This window comes from Periplaneta americana, chromosome 13, assembly GCF_040183065.1.
Source record: "Periplaneta americana isolate PAMFEO1 chromosome 13, P.americana_PAMFEO1_priV1, whole genome shotgun sequence".
NCBI classification, from domain to species: domain Eukaryota; kingdom Metazoa; phylum Arthropoda; class Insecta; order Blattodea; family Blattidae; genus Periplaneta; species Periplaneta americana.
In genome coordinates, this window is record NC_091129.1 from 73,088,334 (window position 1) to 73,109,994 (window position 21,661).

The window sequence follows — 21,661 nt, forward strand, 5'->3', positions numbered from 1 at the left end:
ATGTCAGGTGAAGAATACAATGCGTGCAGTTCTGTGTTGTGTAACTTTCTCCATTCTCCTGTAACTTCATCCCGCTTAGCCCCAAATATTTTCCTAAGCACCTTATTCTCAAACACCCTTAACCTATGTTCCTCTCTCAGAGTGAGAGTCCAAGTTTCACAACCATACAGAACAACCGGTAATATAACTGTTTTATAAATTCTAACTTTCAGATTTTTGGACAGCAAACTGGATGATAAGAGCTTCTCAACCGAATAATAACATGCATTTCCCATATTTATTCTGCGTTTAATTTCCTCCCGAGTGTCATTTATATTTGTTACTGTTGCTCCAAGATATTTGAATTTTTCCACCTCTTCGAAGGATAAATCTCCAATTTTTATATTTCCATTTCGTACAATATTCTGGTCACGAGACATAATCATATACTTTGTCTTTTCGGGATTTACTTCCAAACCGATCGCTTTACTTGCTTCAAGTAAAATTTCTGTGTTTTCCCTAATCGTTTGTGTATTTTCTCCTAACATATTCACGTCATCCTCATAGACAAGAAGCTGATGTAACCCGTTCAATTCCAAACCCTGCCTGTTATCCTGAACTTTCCTAATGGCATATTCTAGAGCGAAGTTAAAAAGTAAAGGTGATAGTGCATCTCCCTGCTTTAGCCCGCAGTGAATTGGAAAAGCATCAGATAGAAACTGACCTATACGGACTCTGCTGTATGTTTCACTGAGACACATTTTAATTAATCGAACTAGTTTCTTGGGAATACCAAATTCAATAAGAATATATAATACTTCCCTCTTAACCGAGTCATATGCCTTTTTGAAATCTATGAATAACTGATGCACTGTACCCTTATACTCCCATTTTTTCTCCATTATCTGTCGAATACAAAAAATCTGATCAATAGTCGATCTATTACGCCGAAAACTGCACTGATGATCCCCAATAATTTCATCTACGTACGGAGTTAATCTTCTCAAAAGAACATTGGACAAAATTTTGTACGACGTCAACAAAAGTGATATTCCTCGAAAGTTACCACAGTTGGTTTTGTCCCCCTTTTAAAAATAGGTACAATTATGGACTCCTTCCATTGTTCTGGTACAATTTCCTTTTTCCAAATTGCAAGTACAAGTTTATAAATTTCGCTATGTAATGCACTTCCACCCTCTTGTATTAATTCTGCTGGAATTTGATCGATACCTGGAGACTTGTACTTTTTCAGATTTTCTGTCGCAATTTCGACTTCTGAAAGCATGGGTTCGGGTATAAATGGCTCAGCAGTTTGTATTTCAATTTCGTCCCCATCATTGCTATTTGGCCTATGTACATTTAGTAGTTGCGCAAAATAGTTTTTCCATCTGTTTAGGATTGACGGAGAGTCTGCAAGCAAGTCGCCATTCTCATCCTTGATCACGTTTACCCTTGGCTGATATCCGTTCTTAAATTCCTTTATACCCTTATATAAATCTCGAATGTTTCTATTCTTACTATTTGTTTCTACCTCATTCAGTTTTTCCTTCAAGTAACCTCTCTTTTTATTCCTAAGTGTACGACTTGCTTCCCGTCTTTCATTGAAATAATTATCTCTCTTCTCCTCAACTGGATCCTGTAAGAATTTCAATTTTGCCTGTTTCCTTCTTTCTACTACCATGCAACAATCTTCATCAAATCACGGTTTCTTTTTCTTAGTTTCATAATAAATGCTCTGCTCAGCTGCAATTTTGATACTATCTCTGATATTTTCCCACACGCTATTAACATCTAATTCTTTCTCAACTTCTTCGGAACTTTCTAAAGTGGCAAACCTATTCGAAATTTCGACCTGATAATTTTGCTTAGCTTCCTCGTCCTTTAATTTCAAAATATTGAATTTAGTAATATTAACTTGTTGCTCTACTCGCTTGGCTACTGATAATCTTTCTCTTAATTCTCCAATCACCAAATAATGGTCAGAATTACAGTCTGCACCCCTGAAAGTTCGAATATCTACTATACTAGTATGTCTCCGTTTATCTATCAAGATGTGATCTATTTGGTTGTGTGTCAGTCCATCTGGAGAAGTCCAAGTATATTTATGTATATCCTAATGGGGGAATGTTGTACTTTTGACAATTAAATTTTTCGATGTGGCAAAGTTGACTAATCTAACTCCATTGTCACTACTAATTGCGTGTAGGCTCTCTTTTCCAATAGTTGGTCTAAAAATATATCCTCCCGTCCTACTTTAGCGTTGAAATCCCCCAATAAAACTTTCATGTGATATCTAGGGAACTGATCAAAAGTATGTTCCAATTCCTCATAGAAGCTATCCTTTATATGGTCGTCTTTCTCTTCTGTAGGGGCGTGAGCATTTATAAGTATGATGTCGCACCATCTACCCTTAAGTACTAAATATGATAACCTGTCACTGATAAATTCGACCTTTTTTACTGCTGATTTTATTCTTTTATGAACAAAGAATCCTGTTCCTAATTGGTGATTATTGTTTCCTTCCCCATAATACAACAAGTAATCTCCTATTTGTGATATGCCATTCCCATCTAACCTAACCTCTTGTAATCCCACGAAGTGTATTCTATGTCTAGCTAGTTCTTTTGCTACTAATGTTACCCCTCCTGTTCTATAAAGACAGTTACGTTCCAAGTGACAAATCTCAAAACCTTATTCCTTTGCTGTGGTCGTGCCAGAGAATCAGTCCTATTCCGAGGCTTATTGTAGGGATTCGTAACAAGCTGTTTTTTACGGTGATGGGTTGTTAGCCCTTCGCCCAACCCCCAAGCTGGAGGACCACCCCTTATCGGCTGTCCACGATTGCTTATTCAATATATTCGCAGCTACCTATTTTACTGCATATTTTAATTATTGTAAACATTATCTACTGTAAATTTCAGTTTATTATAAACAAACTTCTTGTAAGACATTTTTAATGTCACATCTTAAATGTTATTGTTTAACATTCTTTTTCTTTGGCAACGTCACCAAGTTAAGGAAGATCATTAATTAAATTGTACAATATTATAGTATTGTGAAATTTTAATATTTTCCTACCAATTTTTTTCTATTGTTATATTAAAATTATAGCACATAGCCTGTTAACATGTTGTATCCTATAGAATACTTTGCGAATTTAAGGGTTAACCCTTTTCCTACCTCGGTTTTTCACAACTTACGACTGCCAAGAAGGGCAATATAATTACTTCCACCAAAATCATACATCAATCTTCGTTAAGAATTTGGAATATAGATAATTTATGTATTATTGATTATAGACTTACAAAAATATAAAATAATCATTCTATTTTTAAAAATACAAGGTGGTTCAAAAGTCCGATTCCATTTTGTTGAAAACGTATACCGAAGTTAATGAGCATTAGATATTTTACTGGTGACACTGTAAGGAGAGTAAATTTAAATCTTCCTCCCTTCCATTTCAAGACAAACTCCTCAATGCTACATAGTATTGACGTGGTGGAAAACACATTTACAGGCAATGAAAGTCACAGTGCTATAACATAAAATGGAAATCATTTCAGTTAATTATTGAAAATGAAATTTTATAATACCATATATAGAACCATGAGTACCTCAAAAACGTTTCTTTATAAAAGAATTAAATTAAAATAAAAATTAATTTCTAAAAATAGATAAATAAAAATATGAAACTAATAAATCGCCACCGTCGTAGCTCAGTTGGCTAAGGCACTTACCTGCCTTGCGCTCGGGCGTGGGATCTGGCTGGTTATCTGGTACGGTTTTTATCGAGGTTTTCCAACCGTAAGAAGAATGTCGGGTAATCTATGGTGAATCCTCGGCCTCATCTCGCCAAATACCATTTCATTATCACCAATCCTATCGACGCAAAATAACGTAGTAGATGATACAGCGTCGTTAAAAAACCAAGTAAAGAAACTAATAAATGTAATTTTAGTTCTTTGTTGAAATTCAAATAATGTATTCGAACACAATGAGCATCTCAAAATAAGGCTCCACTAATAATTATTTCCAAGCAGATCACTTCCAGAAAAACCTTATCACACAGAAGTAAAAAAATAATAATTTGCGAACGAAATATCATGAGTCATGGATGGGCAACTCGTGCTCACAAAGTGCTAAAAAGCCTTGAAAAAGAGAAAGACAGACGGAGCTAGCCGCAGCAGTTAAGTTACAAATTGTTTGTAGTTTCGCTGCAAAAGCAGTTCACTGCCACAGTGCGTTCTGGCTGCTCATAATATCTGCTCCATGATTTGAATTTCAGAATGACGCATGGTACAATAATTATAGTAATTTTAGACAAACTGTGCCTAAACACACATAACAAAATTATATTATTTCCTAGCTTTGTGAATTAGTTTAGTACTGGTAAAACAAACTGAATACCACCTTTTCAAGATTCAACAAATATAGCTGCAACACTTATTTATTATTACACTATTTGTTAATATTTCTTATTATGTCTCATTTGAAACATAGAACGCGAGAATTTACAAGTCCTTATACAATAAAGAGTATTCCTCTGTCCTCAGAAAGATAATAGTCCGTATTCGCAAACAATCACAAATTCAAGGAAGTATTTTTTACATGTCACTGCAAATGAAATAAACTTACTTCTGAGATCTGTCTGTATATTGAGAGCTTTTACAGTTCTTTCTTGTATTAAACTCTGTCTCAAGCACATACAGTATGTATGGAAGCAAAGAGAATATTTGGAAATTCTGACTTAGGCAGCATTACGAACAGTTCGATTCCTGATTTATTCTGGAATCTGAGTGGCGTGCTGTTCTGTAGATTTATCTTCAAGCTATAAACTTTCAGGATCTTTTATTGGCTGCAAGCCAAAAGGATTTCAGAAAAATCTCGATTCCTTGTTAATTGTCACCGTTTCTCCAAGCTTACAGTACCAGTTAATTCTGTTGTACGTCTTGAAGTAGGGTCTTTTGTTTGATAAGAAGATTTACTTATCAGTTATCACCCTCCAAGGTAGTTTATAGTCAAGGAAAGTGAAGTTGTCTGTGTTCTACATGATACTGCCACATTTCAAATATATCCATTTTTATCTTTAGCTGTTCTAAAGCAGATCTAGACAGTATTTCTTTACTAAAACCTTCACTGTGTTTATTTGTAACATAAAATGTCGTACGTAAGAAAGTGTAATAGAAAATAATACAAGCTTTACCTCCCTTTTTAATAAAAAAAAACTCTTTCTCTTTCGACTCATCACTAAAGGGAAATGATCTGGGGATTCACTTTTTTCACTTAAAAGAGCCGCCACTTACTGCAGACGGGAGCGAACTTGTTTCTTGCAAGAATCACATACAGACACTACAGCTAGTACAGAGTCCGTTCTACCTGCACTGAGGTTGTGTTGACACTTTGAGAAGACGAGTTGCCCACCTATGATCATGAGAATATAAATAACAATATAAAATTGTTATAAACGACACAAAATTAAATAATTTGGATGCAGACTAACATAGAAATGAAGAAAGTTAAACTACAGATTGAATTTTATATCCTGGAATTATAATGACACAGACTACCACGGGGGGGTAACAAGATGACCCCACATGTATAATATGATTTACATCTTAAATTATAGTAATTATTTATGATATTCTCAATTCAATTGTTAATAGACATATAACGGAAAAATACATAGAATTTAAAAAAGGACTACGGAGAAAAATAAAAATAATATTGAAAAATCGTCAGTGGGATAATACCATGACTCCTCTTGGTAGCAGGAAGGTTCCTACAATATAAGCCAATAAATATTTTTTTTTATCATTTATCTTCACACTTTCCCTACCCAACCATTTAAAACCCTCATACACATTTTCATATATTTTTAGATTTTTCCCGTATTAACTTAGCGCAACAGGTCCTCCATGCTTCTTCAATCTCTATCCACTAAACTTATGTCATTTCCAACTGGCCAACCTGTGATGTCGGAGCACGTGAGAGAGGACAATGTTGTGTCTCCTTTATTTAAACATTTCCATCCCTTCCACTGCCACTCCCCTTACTTTGCTCTTTCAACTATGCTACCCCTTTCGAATAGCACGAGAGTAGAGACGTGTGACGTCACAGACCCAGAGTTGGAAATGACTACACTAAAACCTCAACTAATTATTTTGCCATAATCGTTAAATGAGTACAAAACTTCTACTTAAACTGACATATTAATCAAATCTCATTACCAAAAACAACAAAGATGTTCAAAACATTCTAGAAGAAATCTTTATTTATCAAACAAATTTATGCATTATAGGAGGAGTGTTAGTGGGAGGAAGAACAATAAAGTGCATGCGATTTTATGATGATATGGCGTTGTTGGTAGAAGAGGAGATGATACTAAGGAATATACTATTAGAGCTAAACGACAGTTGTGAGCAGTATGGGATGAAGATAACTGCAAACAAGACAAGATCATGGTTATCGGAAGAAAAATAAAGAAGATATACTTGCCAGTAGAGCAAGTGGACAGCTTCAAATACTTGGGGTGTACTATAAGCAGTAACATGAGCTTCTGCCAGGAAGTCAAAATGAGGATAGTAATGGCCAAGGAAGCCTTTAATAGAAAAAGGAGCATCTTCTGCCGACCTCTGTCACAAAGAATGAAGGCTTACATTGATCAAACATTATTTACACTATTGTACACAATTTACAAAAAATAAAAAGTAGCCCATAGTATTATGAAATAAAATAGCTTGCATGTGGCGTGTGTCATAGAGTATAGTGCCCAGTTTGTGAGCATGTTATTAATGCAGCTGAGAATGGTATCACTTCCTATACGCTTCATATCAGCCATTTACCAAACACAGTTGTCAGACTAACTATGCTAAAGGTAAGACTCTAGCATTTAACCTTCCCTTTACTTATTTCACACGCCAAAAACGGTGACGCGGACTGTACAATACACAACACTGTACATAAGCTTAAAAGTGTAAATAATGTTTGATCAATGTAGGCCTACATTCTTTATTATAGTGTAAATACTAAAAGTAGGAATTTCTAGTGTTCATAGTGTAAATAACGTTTTGTATATAAGCCGTTCAGAGCAAAAGTTATGTAAGTCAAAATTAGGTATTGAGGTTTAAAGTAAAAATTCTGTAAAACACAGCGCAAAGTAGCATTTAATATGTCCTCCTTGCTATCCACTGACTATTAATAGTTTGATTGAATATGAATTGCTTCTTTGCGCTGTATTTTACAGTATATTTACTTTAACCCTCATTACCCATTTTCGATTTACACCACTTCTGCTCTGAACGCCTCATATATTAGTGTAATTGTTAAAGTTGTTCTTTTAAATTCGAAGGTCATGTTGAGATTCAGATAGGTTGGAGTTATAATATAAATTTTCAGTCAGCAACTTATCGAAGTGTAAGTACAGAATGAATTCTGTTACCTCACATTAAATTATATATTTTTCACAAATCACATTATATTATGTTTCACGAATATTTTCGACTTGTACGAAAGTCATCTTCAGGTGACACAATAAAGCAAACAAAACAAATTGAACACAGGTGATAATAGTGCAATGAGTGAACACATATACGCATTACAAACCATTCATGCTCATTTTAAAAAAGCTTAAGTGTGGCTGTAAGTCAGAGCACCATATTATATTGTAATTAGTTAAAATAATCAGGTAAAAATAACAATCAAGTAAAAAGGCTACACTTAGATTAATATAATGTTGTGTGACACATAACAAATTGCGTGCCAATGTTTAAAGATGTTTAAAGTTTTTCTTGCTTTGTTCTGCCTCACTTTACGAAACAATAGTCGAGTGAGCCGCCAGTCTAGTACTTCGTTTGCAAGATGCACGTGCGTCGTCCAGTTAAAAACTCCAGTAATATTTAATCTTGTAGCCTCCTGGAACAAAGTACATTCAACTGATGAAATATATAAGGAAAATTGAAGTAGTGAGAGGTTTGCTGCCCAGTTACTTGGTCTCCTCATCCTCCTGGGGATGTGCGAAGAATAGGTGAGAAGCCGCCAGGTGACTGAGTTGTGTAGGTGGGACCCGACCTGGCTGCGCTTATTAGTGGGACGCGGTCTGAATAGAGATCTCCAGCCGGCAAGTGCGCTCATTAGCCCGCATGTTTATTACATGTGTATGTGAGGTGGAGGAGGCTGCTATTGATTAGCCTCCCGCCCCTCCGGGGGCCCGCCCCTCGGCAATGACAGATGCACGTGACGGGCAACCAACACCCAATGTGTGTGGTTTGTTTATGACCCTGGAATAATCATCGCCCGACACTGTGTGGTCCGCGGCCCAAAGCATGTCTCTTGAAAATATCGACGTTGTCTTTATTGTTTCCTTCTTACTTACTTACTGGCTTTTAAGGAACCCGGAAGTTCATTGCCGCCCTCACATAAGCCCGCCATTGGTCCCTATCCTGAGCAAGATTAATCCAGTCTCTTAACATCATATCCCTCATCCCTCAAATCCATTTCCATATTATCTTCCCATCTACGTCTCGGCCTCCCCAAAGGTCTTTTTCCTTCCGGCCTCCCAACTAACACTAACACTCTATATGCATTTCTGGATTCGCCCATACGTGCTACATGCCCTGCCCATCTCAGACTTCTGGATTTAATGTTCCTAATTATGTCAGGTGAAGAATACAATGCGTGTAGTTCTGTGTTGTGTAACTTTCTCCATTCTCCTATAACTTCATCCCTCTTAGCCTCAAATATTTTCCTAAGTAACATAATCTTTTATCTCATGTTTGCTCTGTTCAGCACACTATTAATTTTATTTGGCTTTAATTTAATAAGATGTTATGTTATATTTAGTTATTTTTCCTGATTGTGTCGATGTCTTCGGAGGAATTGCTATTCGAAGCAATTTACGCCTTCAGCCAAGAATGAGAAACCCCTATATATAACGTTATTTGAAGGGTTCAGAACCATAATGGACCAAGCTCCATATATTGAAAACGAAGAAAGCAAGGGTTAAAGCTAAGTGAATAACATAGTTTAATGAAGATTGATATATCATTTAGTTTTAACGGGTATACTTTATATTGCATTGAATTATGGCGATAACTTCATTTTAACCCTTGTTTTGTATGGTTTTAGTAAATAACGTTTTAGCCACTATGGTTCTGAACCCTTCATTTAGCGTCGATGAAATTGGTGCTACAGAGATGAGCCTGAGGATTCGTCATGTGATTACTCGATATTGGCCTTACAGTTGGGAAAATCTCTGAAAAACCCAACCAGATAATCAGGCCAAACTGGTGTGGAACTAGACGTCTGCGTGGGTCGGCTTCATTTGGGTCTGATTTCATGTGTTAACAGAGGAATGTCTACACCTATGGAGTAACGGTTAGCGCGTCTGGCCGCGAAACCGGGCGGCCCTGGTTCGATTCCCGGTCGGGGCAAGTTACCTAGTTGAGGTTTTTTCCGGGTTTTTCTCTCAACCCAATATGAGCAAATGCTGGGTAACTATCGGTGCTGGACCCCGGACTCATTTCACATGCATTATCACCTTCGTCTCATTCATACGCTAAATAACCTAAGATGTTGATAAAGCGTCGTAAAATAATCTGGTAAAAAGAAACAAAGGAATGACGCAAGAAGCATACGTAAGAGTGCAGGCACGCTTTGACATCACGTATTGTTCACGTTGCAGTATAGTCTCGGAACAGTAGGGAACTGTCGGGTCTAGATGCAGGGTTCCACCGTGGCTCCACTCGCTTAGAACTTACTTCTAGAGAATAGGCCTATTGTGACCATGTCTAGCCTCACTGAGGTTCCACCTTTTGAACTTCAAGTAAGACTTAAAGCTGGAGAATTAATTGGCATACCCAGCCCACTTTAGAGTAAAAAGTAAAATTTGCGATCAGTTTTATTTTTCAGCGGTTACAGCCACAAACTGTGAAATATAAATTTGTAATTTGGCTTGCCTTGGATGTGGGCTGGGCCCAGGACGAGTTCCCACACTTAGGCACTCTGATATGCGATGATTGCCCAAGTCCGACATGTGACTTGGTGACGTTCGTGAACCCGACGCTGACAGGTGGACCACCCTGCCTCAGGCTCTGATAGAGCCAGGTCCCGCTTCGCGGACGCGTACCCTGATGATCACCGGAGCCCGGAGCACCAAGCCTTTCCTATATCAGCATCGAAAACCCGTAAAAACCCCCAAGATTTCACTCCAGCCTATTTTTACTATTGCGGATGATAGATGAAATGAGGAGGGAAGTAGAGTGTGTTGATGAAATCGTAGAAAGAAATGCGAGTACCCCGAGAAAAACCCTCTGCAACGTCATCTTTGCCAACCACAAATTTCAGCACGACCTGTTCGGGTATCGAATTCGGGACGCCTGGGCGGAATGCCAGCGCTCTAGCATTGTAGCCACAGATGTGGCAAATGTGTAGTTTGAATTAATCCCTATTCGAAATTTATTCTCAGATGGGATACAGAAATACTGGAGAATAGTCTCAAATGTTACCGTAAACTGGGATGAAGTTGACCTCTCGGATTGAAGTTTTTCACGAAATACAGAAAGTTATTTTGTATTCCTTTATTAGAATTCTTTCACAGTTACATTTTGCTTTTGAGAATTGTTAATAAAAAGTTTAAAACATTATATTTGGGGGAGAGATTGTTAAACTACTATAACTGCTCGAAGAACGCAGCACTGCTTGATTCGAATTTTAAGTCGGGTGTTGGATATAAATTGGACGGAAGGCAGATACATACCCGATCGCGTACTGATCCGTCTTAGTAGGACCTTGACCCGATAGGATCGTTGCCTTACCCTAAATCCGGTCAATGCAGGCCTCTGAATCGAACCCATGCCCCGAGCGCAGCTCCCAGTCAGCAGACAACGGCAACTATCGCCTGGTTATTACGTTGTGTTGAGTAGTGACCTTCCGCTATGTTGTAGTTTGACAAGTTGCGTACTATCGGTAAATTTCTGCAGCGAATTTGTGATGGTGTGACAACTGTTTCAAAACTATTTGAACATCAACTAGGCCTATTGCGCATAATGAGCGATGATCCGTTTGAAGTTAATTTCAAACTATCCGCACCAACATGCTACTGTAAAATAATTTACAATTACAATCTCGTATATTGAAGTTATTAAATTTTATATTATATTTTAATAACCAATATAAATAAACATGGAAACATAAAATATTAATGCAAAAAGTACGAGTGTGCCAGTCCAATGGATAAAAGAGCACAAGAGTTTTAATGCGCATGCGTCAATGTGATTTTAGATTAGCTTGCGCTGATCCACAAATTTTTCTGACCGTCAGGAAATGATTTGGTGACGGTTTGATATGCTGCAAGAACGCCTGATTTCAATCAGCAAGTTGCAGAGTACGTCCAGCCAGGTGCGACATCATCAAAAACAGCTACAGGTACTCATATAAATAGGAACATCCAGTGGAAAGGAAAAAACACTCGTCGTCATCCAGTTTCCGGGGAAAGAAAGACTTATGGGGCATTCGTAAATGTACAGCTAGTTACATAATTATGTTTATATACAACTATAAATTGTTACGTACATATAGATTGATATTGATACAATTAATTCCTCTTTACATATTTTTACATCATTTACACCCTTGAAGTCCACAATTGTGGAGTAACGGTTAGCGTGTCTGGCCGCGAAACCAGGTGGCCCGGGTTCTATTCCCGGTCGGAGTAAGTTATCTGTTTGAGGTTTTTTCAGGGTTCTCCCTCAACCCACTATGAGCTAACGCTGGGTAACTATAGGTGCTGGACCCCGGACTCATTTCACCAGCATTATCACCTTCATCTCATTCAGACGTTAAATAACCTAAGATGTTGATGAAGTGTCCAAAAATAACTTATAAAGAAATGCACTCATAAAATATAACATAGAGTGTAACATTTACAGAAATAATGGAAAACAACAGATTAATAATAAAATAATACATTTCGTAAATATCTTGAAAGGTTTACTAAGTAAAAGCTAAAGAGGGAAACGAACTGTACATTCATACATACATACATACATACATACATACATACATACATACATACATACATACATACATACATACATGGTCGCCCTGAGTGGCACAGTTGTTATAGCGCTGGTCGTCTGTCCCCGAGGTTGCGGGTTCGATCCTGGCCCAGGTCGATGGCATTAAAGTGTTCTTAAATGCGGCAGACTCATGTTACTGGATTTAGTGGCATGTAAAAGAACTCCTGCGGGACAAAATTCCGGCACACTGGCGACGCTGATATAACCTCGGCAGTTGAGAGAGTAATTAAATAAACCATAATTACATTTTTACATACATGCATACACGCATACGTACATGCATACACGCATACATACATGCATACACGCATACATACATACATACATACATACACACATACACATATACATACATACATACATACATACACGCATGCATGCATGCATACATACATACATGTATACATGCATACATACATACATACATACATACATACATACATACATACATACATACATACATACATACATACATACATACATACATACATCAATATCGAACTCCAGAAAGTATCAAGCTGGGCTCGAGAAAACAAAATCACCTTCAATGAGCAGAAATCAAAACTGCTAGTTATATCAAAAAGAAGACCAGTGATTGAACGAGATCTCAAGATATACCTCAACAATAAACAGTTACAGCAGACAGAAAGCTTAAAGTACTTGGGCATAATTTTTGACAAAAAATTTAACTTCACACAGCATGTAGAATACGTCAGCCAAAAATGCATTAACCTTATTCACGCGCTATCAAAATCTGCTAAAATAAACTGGGGCCTAAATAGTGATGTTATGAGAATAATATACAAAGGAGCCATACTGCCGATTTTGGCATATGGGGCACCAGTGTGGGTTGAAGCCATCAACAGAAGACACAACAAACTGAAACTACAAAGAGTGCAGAGACTCATAAATATAAAAATAGCAAAGACCTTTCGAACTACGTCATCCGAAGCACTATGCATCCTAACAAAAAACACACCCTTAGGTATAGAAATTCAGAAGCTGGCGACAGCATATGAAAGAACGAAAAGGATCCACGAGGGAATTAAAATTGACACAGTAGAGCATTACACAACATGGCAGCATCCAGCAGATAAAATCCTGATTAAAGAAAAATCAAGTCATCAAACTTACAAAGTAGACATCTACACCGATGGCAGCAAGGGAGACTCGGGAGTTGGCTCAGGTGTCGCCATATTCATTGATCAAGAATTAGTCCATGAGCTGCAATATAAACTCCACAGGCGGTGCTCGAACAACCAAGCGGAACAGTACGCCATTCTCAAAGCCCTAGAACAGCTAGAATTACTCCAGCAACTGCAAGATATTCGAAAATCAGCAGCCATTCATACCGACAGCAGAATCACACTCGATTCGTTACGAAATTTCGATAACCATCACCACTTGATAGAACAAATTAGAAAACAGATAAGAAAGCTGGAAACATTAAACTGGACTGTTCACTTCGCATGGGTCAAGGCACACGTTGGACTTGCGGGGAACGAGCTGGCCGACCACTTGGCAAAGCAGGCAGCAAGCAACAACGTGTTACCAGTGAGCTTCGACAGGATACCAGTCAGCGACATCATGCGGGAACTTCAAGAAGAAAGTGTGGTTAAGTGGGAAAGTGAGTGGCAAAACACGATAAATGGTGCAGTGACAAAATCGTTTTTCCCCAGTGTAAAAGAGAGGTTACGCGTTAATATTCCACTGAATGGAAAGGTCACAACTTTTCTAACTGGACATGGAAAAACCGGTGCTTACTTATATAGATTCAAGCTGAGGGACAACCCGTCGTGTGCGTGTGGAGCAGAGGAACAGACCGTCGACCACCTACTTTTCGAGTGCCCGAAATTGGACAAAGAAAGACTAGCGTTCCAGCGGGAAATGTTAAGGAAAACTGGCAAGTGGACTTTCACAAAGCTTAAAATAATGCAAGAACATGTGCATACATTCATAAATTATGTCAATGTTATAAATTTAGACGAGTAAACTTAGGATAATTTAATCTAGGATAGATAAGAGTAGGCAATAGATATAATGAAAGACTCAAATTTTCACAACAGAATAACAGATCTACATACGCCTAGAGAGTGACAGAAACGAGACATAATGTGTTATATTGTAAACATACAGGCAGCAAGGCATGTAGTATTACCTTATTGTAATGGGACATGCCGTTCAACTAATATTAAAAAAAAAAAAAATACATACATACATACATGCATACATACATACATACATACATACATACATACATACATACACACATCCTATTGTCCTGCAATGTTCCAACATGAGAGAGACCAACCAAGACATTACAAACTTCGTCTTATTTCATATGAAAAACGAATTGCAATATCTTCGCTAAAATCTTTAGGCGGTTAAATCATCAAGGGGTGGGAGTGGAAGACAGCGAATATTTTTATTACAAGGTGAAACAAATACGACATGGCTCCTCCTACAGAGCGAACATCTGCGATTATCGGGACTTCATAATTCTCGACAAACTTTAACCAAACATATCGTAAGTAAAGCACGACACTAATACGTTCTTACGTAGGTACTTACATACATAGCATTGGTGTTCCACACCCACTTTGTTAAATAACGATGCATAGCGTGTAAGCTAAATAGGAAGATAAAATCATTAAGTGTTAAGAATGAAAATTATTGTTTTGTGTGGTTATAAAATGAGTAATTAAGAATTAGTATTAAAAGTTACTCGTACGTCTTACCGAAAATGTTCCTATTCACTGACGAACGGTGTGAAATGCGACAGACAGTCTGCATGAACACAATTACCAGATATCACGTTCGCAACATTGGACTGGTTAATAATTCCAATTGAATAGAGAACTAGAGCATAGTTATGTCTTTGGTAAGGACGGGCATGTGATATATGTTATTGATTCAAACTCCCTGTAGACCTAATGTTATTAGCACGAGTTTCTACAGTTGAATGAAGTTGCTTCATTCACAACAGTCCCAACTTCTGGTGCACAGCTGTAATCCTTCCGTGCGACTATATTATTATTGAGATTATAATAATATGTAGTACTAAATTGTTATATTCTGCCTGATATTTAGGGATTAGAAACTCTGTAGTTGGACTATTAATTTGAACGTAATCTCCTGTCCTCCTATATTTGCCTCGTTAATTTCGAACGTGCATTTCAAATAAATTGGTCTCTCTAGGTATCAGGATGTTGTGATTGTCATTTCTATTCCAAACACAGAGGTGAATCCACAGCATCTCAGCAAACTATTACAAGCGTTAAGACCTGCATAAAAAATGGTGCTGAAATTCGTTTTATGACAGAAATGATCCTACTTTCAAGATCAGCAAATTAAATTGGTAAAAATGTGCAGGGACAGGATTAAATAATTTCGGATGTCTTGATGTAAAAATAAATAATTGTTGTTATTGAAACAATTACACTGAACTATTATTCTGTTTGTGTTTACCGTATAGACATAGAATATTTATTTTTCTATGTTTGACATCCCTTGATTTTTTTATTTTAGTTGGTTATTTAACGATGCTGTATCAACTACTAGGTTATTTAGCGTCGATGAGATTCGTGATAGCAAGATGATATTTGGCGAGATGAGGCCGAGGATTCGGCAAAGAATACTTTGCATTTACATTACGGTTGGGGAAAATCTCAGAAAAAACCCAACCAGGTAATAAGTCCAAGCGGAGATCGAACCCGCGCCCGCACGCAACTTCAGACCGGCAGGAAAGCGCCTTAACCGACTGAGCCACGCCTTTATCTTAAAAAAAAAACTGAGAAAAATTAAATTGTACAAAACATGATTTAAAATTATCAAATGTTTTTGACATAAGACCGCCATAAACTTATCTGATTTGACATAATAATACAATGTTTTATTTCATGATAAACGTGTTCAGGTTTTTAAAAAACCGTCATCAGATCGTTATTAATCTTTAGGCTCGACCATGGCGAAATGTAGTAATTATAGCTACACCTGGTGGCAGTCCTTTATATGCATGTCATTAAAGTACAGGTGTTCAGCCAATGACAACTCAGCTTACAGGTGTTCAGTCAATGACAAGTCAGCTTTGTACCGTTATAAAACCGCAAGTATCGATTATTCTCGGATATGCAATCGAAAGAGAATTAGCGAAAAGTCACGGAGGCTGGAAATCCAGTACTGTCGCAGAAGGTTATGTTCTGTTACTATAATAAATGATATTCAAATAAATTCAATTTGTCATCTCGTTTTTCAATGTTGAATTTAATAATAAAGGTTATATCAAGTTTAACGGGATTACATCAAGGTCAATGACATTATTGTTCCTCGGAAAAAATCAATACTTTCGCGTCTGCGCACATCTCACAATTCACGACCTAGAACAAGGTCACTTCCGAACTTGTCAGATACAAATAAAATGTATACATCTGAATAATTTCAAGTTAGAAAAATGGTCGAGCATAAAAAGTCGTATGAAACTTGCCTATAATGATAATTAAGACGCTCGTATGAATATTATGAAACTCGCTTGCGCAAGTTTCATAAATATCCATACTAATTCTTAATTACTATCATTATAGGCTAGTTGCATAATGTACTATTAAAAATGAACACTTATTACATTATAAACAATGAAAGACAATGGGTTATATAAAGGTGAATCATGTTGAAAATGTGAGATCATACAAAAGAAATTAATATCATAAAACATTATATGTGTGTAAAAGTTTAAAACGATTAAAATATTAAAATATTACATTCAAGCAGTGGGTCCAATATAAAAATTATGTACTATAAAGAGCATGCGTTTGCTTGCGATTATATGTAAAAGACATCATGTGATTATGTATAATGGATGCCATAATGTCTGCATTTACAAGCTACAAGTTAATGTACAGTTATGCAGATGCTTTTTACATATAATTGCAAGGAAGCGCATGCTGTTTATAGCCTACTACATAATTTTCATATTGGACCCACTTCTTGATTTTAATATTTTAATAATTTTAAACTTGTACAAACATTTTATGTTTTATGATATTCATTTCTTTTGCATGATCTCATACTTGCAACATGATTCACCGTTATGTAACCCATTGTCTTTCATTGTTTATAATGCAATAACTGTTCATTTTTAAAGGTTAATGATGATATGATGATGGTTTAAAAAACCGAAAATGTTTATCATGAAATAAAACATTGTATTGTTATATCAAATCAGATAAATTTATGACGGTCTTATGTGAAAAACATTTGATAATTCAATACAGCTTATCGGATCCAACATGGGTATTAAGTGATTTAAAATACTTAAACTGAATATCCCTAAAATAAGAAACGTGGCAATTAAATGAGAAGACATTCGCATTTTAAGTTTTCATGTATCAGAATGCACTGCAGTCTGGTGTATTGGGTGCCCCAATGTAGAGTAGTAGTGATGGTAGTAATGGTATTTTATTTAACGTTATTTTCTGCTGTGAAGTTTATTATACGTCACAGTTCAACGTAGGTGAGAATGGTCGACAGATTTTCTTCATCCATCTCTCAACGACAGGATTATTTTACGTACCATAAATATACGACAAGCGCCTTTCAGATTTATTTCAGTCCCTGATGAAGTCCTTTACAATGCATCTCCTTCGGCAGCATTTAAATCCGCGAATATCAGATCCAAAAGCTGGTGCAGTAATCATTAAGCCAGCGAGGACGACATGATATTGCATGAGAAAACATTAAAAGTATGTATGGGGAAGCGCAAAAAAGAACTTGTGAAGTGCAGAATAAGAAATGAATTTATTAACATTGTGGTTTGTACGCTAGGTTGGGAGCGACTGATTTACCGTATTGATACAGTCTAGCGTGTGGAGATTTGTACAATTTTGTATATTTTAAGAATCAAATTTATAGTTTATGGAATTGTGCAGGATATTTAAAAGAATGATGGAATGTGTTTAAAGGAATTGTAGATTTATGGAAGGGAACTGTGTAATATATTGTAAAAGAATTGCGTAGTATATTGCAGGCAATTGTGCAATATATTTTAGAATATTGTGCAGTATATTGTAGGAAATTGTGCAGTGTATTGTAGGAAATTGTGCAGTATATTGCAGGGAATTACAGGGAATTTAGCAGTATGTTGCAGGGAATTTAGCAGTATATTGCAGGGAATTGTGCAGTATATTGTAGGATAATTGTGCAATATATTGCAGAGAATTTTGTAGTGTAATAGCATTATGTAATATAGAGTGCAAGATTGATTGCATATTCTAACGAATTGTTCAATGTACATGGTGTAGAATAATAGAAAGCTGTATATAGGTAAATTAATGAATTTTTAAAAGTTGCGTTGGGATTCGAAAAATAAACATTAACTATTTTAAAATGTAATTCAATATTTAATGCCTATTACATAAGTTTGTGTATGAGCAACTTTTGATTTTATACAACTGATTCTATGCATTCGTTCATATTGATATAAGGGTTATAACACTCAGCGACTTGATGATAGGTGTAAGCCCGAAATTGAATAGCAATATCTTAATGTTTGTACACATCGTTAGCAATGAGAGTTAGTAAGTATACGTGGTAGACAAATAGAATTCTAGCATGACAAATATAGATGATATATTTTGGTTATTTTATTGTCATTAAAGTCCATTGTTGTTTAATATGCCGCAATACTTAATTTCTTTAATATACTGCTAAAATTCGACTCGTGCTGTGGGTCGTTGGTCTAAGTGATCTTATCTAGGACTTGCTTTGCGGAATGCGTGCTGGTTCGAATCCTCATGGAGGAAGATAATATTTTCTCATGAAATTTCGGACTGTATATGGGATCGGTGCCCATTTAGTATCGTGATGCACTTGGGGAGCAACGATAGGTAGCCAAATCCGGTTGCGAAAACCAGTTATAACGGCTTATAGGCCTATACTAACCGACAACTCCACTCACGAAGAAAGCTGCATATGAAAGTATTACGTGCGAATAATCCAACGCAGATTCCTAGTTCTCTAATCGTTGAAGATAGGCCTTCGAAACAGTAAACCAGCTTGAATGTCTCGATAAATATTTTCTCATATTCAAGATTTCTGTAAAATAATTTCATTCATTCATTCATTCATTCATTCATTCATTCATTCATTCATTCATTCATTCATTCATTCATTCATCCATTCATCCATAGTCTCTCCCAAGTGCAAGTCTTTCAGTGCAAACCCAGCATTCTGCAATTTTTCCTATTTTCTGCCTTCGTTTTAGTCTCCGCATATGAGCCATATAACTTAAAGTCGTCTGTAACCTGATATCTTCTTTTGCTCCGAACTTTTCTGCGTTTACCATTCCTTCGAGTTTATCCTTTAGTACGCAGTTTATTCTCACCCAGTGACTCAACCAATTTCTTTTTCTGTTCCTGTTCAGTTTCAGCATTACATAATACAATAATTGACTAAAATTTGTCCTCAAGTTCTGTTCAGAAAAGAAGACTATGCAAATGGATTCTCTCCTCTTTAGGAATGCTTGAAATTCTCCTAATTATTTTTCGCTTATGAACGAAGTTCTTTTATTTGTTACATATTTAGGGCACGAAATAGATTATCTTTAAATTCCAAACGAAACGGTAAGAACATTATCTAGTGTAGAATTCAATAATCCTGCTTTTAGTGGGCAACAAATTTAGTTTTTTTTTAAAATAAAGCTCCAAATTTTGTAACATCTTGCTGGGAAAGAAAGTCCTAGAAACGAAGCAGCTGAGAACGAAGGTAAAGATGTCAATGACTTGAATTTTGAGATATGCGAAGAAGATCACGTTGCCACTATATGAAATAGCTAGGACTATAAGAAATATTCGTTCTGAGTATACATAATGCTTTGATTAAAATAAATTAGTTACTTATGACATATTTTCCTTTTAATTGTGCATAAAAAATTATGTGTTTGAATTCCAAAAGTCTTTTGTGTATTGAGAATTTCTGTAACATACTGTATTTCGTAATTTAATAATAGCTCACAATACATTACGCAAGAAATTTTCCATCAAGGTGCAAAAGCCATTATAGCAAAATAGAAATTAAAAAATAATTTTTCGTCATCACAGAAGAGAGCTTTAAGAAAACAACAATGTAGCCTAATACTTGTCATTTTAAAAAGGAAACCACTTATATCCATACACAACCTAGGCCGGTTTTTGTGATTTTCCTTAATTTCCTAATATATAAATTTCTTCTTCTTTTTCTTCTTCTTCTTCTTCTTCTACAACAACAACAACAACAACAACTACTACTACAACTACTACCACCTACCAATTACCTAATACTACCTACTATCTAATACTACCTACTACTATCTACTACTACCTACTACCTAATACTACCTACTACTTAATAATACCTACTACCTAATACTACCTACTACCACCTACTACCTAATACTACCTACTACTACCTACTACCTAAGACTACTTACTACCTAATATTACCTGCTACTACCTAATTCTACCTACTACCTAATACTACCTACTACCTAATACTATCTACTACCTAATATTACCTACTACCTAATACTACCTGCTACATACTAGCTAATACTACCTACTACCTAATACTACCTACTATCTAATACTATCTGCTACTACCTACTACCTAATATTACCTACTACTTAACACTACCTACTACTTAACACTACTTACTGCCTAATACTATCTACTACCTACCACTACCTCCTACCTAATACTACCTACTACTAGCTACTACCTAATACTACCTACTACCTAATACTACCTACTACCTATTACTACCTACTACGTACTAATACCTACTTCCTAATACTATCTACTACCTACTACTACCTAATATTACCTACTACCTAATACTACCTACTACTACCTACTACCTAATACTGTCTACTATTACCTACTACCGACTACCTTATACTATCTACTACCTAATACTACCTACTACCTAATATTACCTAGTACCTACTACAACCTACTACCGAATACTACCTACTACCACTTACTACCTAATACTACCTACTACCTAATATTACCTACTACATACTACCTACTACCTAATACTACCTACTACTACCTAATACTACCTACTACCTAAGACTACCTACTACCTAATATTACCTACTACTACCTAATACTACCTACTACCTACTACTGCCTACTACCTAATATTACCTACTACCTAATACTACCTACTACATACTAGCTAATACTACCTACTACCTAATACTACCTACTCTCTAATACTACCTGCTACTACCTACTACCTAATATTACCTACTACTTAACACTACCTACTATTTAACAGTACTTACTGCCTAAAACTATCTACTACCTACTACTACCTCCTACCTAATACTACCTACTACCTAATACTACCTACTACTAGCTACTACCTAATACTATCTACTACCTAATACTACCTACTACCTACTACTACCTACTACTACCTACTACCTGATACTACCTACTACTACCTAATACTACCTACTATTACCTACTACCTAATACTACCTACTACTACCCACTACCTAATACTATCTGCTACTGCCTACTACTACCTACTACCGACTATCTAATACTACCTACTACCTAATATT